Consider the following 777-nt stretch of genomic DNA (forward strand, 5'->3'; position numbering starts at 1 on the left):
GATTCTCTGTGAAGTATGTACACTCTTTTCTCATGTAACAAAACAATGTATAGTAGCATAGGTCCGAATATATCTCTTCAATAGCATGATAAGTAGAAAATGGTTTGCGTACAGATTTCCTTTGGCTCTCTCTATTTCAGATGTTTCTGATCGACTAAATTCTATTACTTACCGGTATACTAAAAGGAGAGGGATACATTACTTGGGTGTAGATATGATAGCTATATGCCAATTAAGATCAACACTGATAATGATGATAATATTCTTTTATGTGCCAATACATGATGAAACATCTTTACTGTATTACAATTTCACACTCTCTAGTCTACCTAGGGAGCATGTTATTATTGAACAACAATGATGTTTGCATGTTGATTTATGCATCTGGGTACAGAAATACAAAGTAGATTAAATGTCTTGCCTAAGGAAAGTATGTCTTGCCTGTGCCAGGGTTCAAACCCCTTCACATCTCCTAAGTGCTCAAACAACTCTACCCCAACACTTTCATGAAGCCTCCTTCAAACAGTAACCCACCTTAAAGGCATCGTTCTTCAATGTTAAATCTGAGATGCATGGCCCTACGTGTTATCAGTGTCTGTGATATGGTGTAATATTGAAGCCCTAAAAAATTGCGCTTCAAAACGATCAAGTGCCTCAAAAAAGTAAAAATCTTGAAGTGACTGGTTTTACCATACTCGTTTTCCCCAAACAGTTTTCAAAATTTGTAATTTCAATCATAAAAATCTTGATAATCAGACAGGCGATCGGCTTGTAAAA

The sequence above is a fragment of the Strongylocentrotus purpuratus genome, unplaced genomic scaffold (assembly GCF_000002235.5).
Source record: "Strongylocentrotus purpuratus isolate Spur 01 unplaced genomic scaffold, Spur_5.0 spur5_scaffold_5, whole genome shotgun sequence".
NCBI classification, from domain to species: domain Eukaryota; kingdom Metazoa; phylum Echinodermata; class Echinoidea; order Camarodonta; family Strongylocentrotidae; genus Strongylocentrotus; species Strongylocentrotus purpuratus.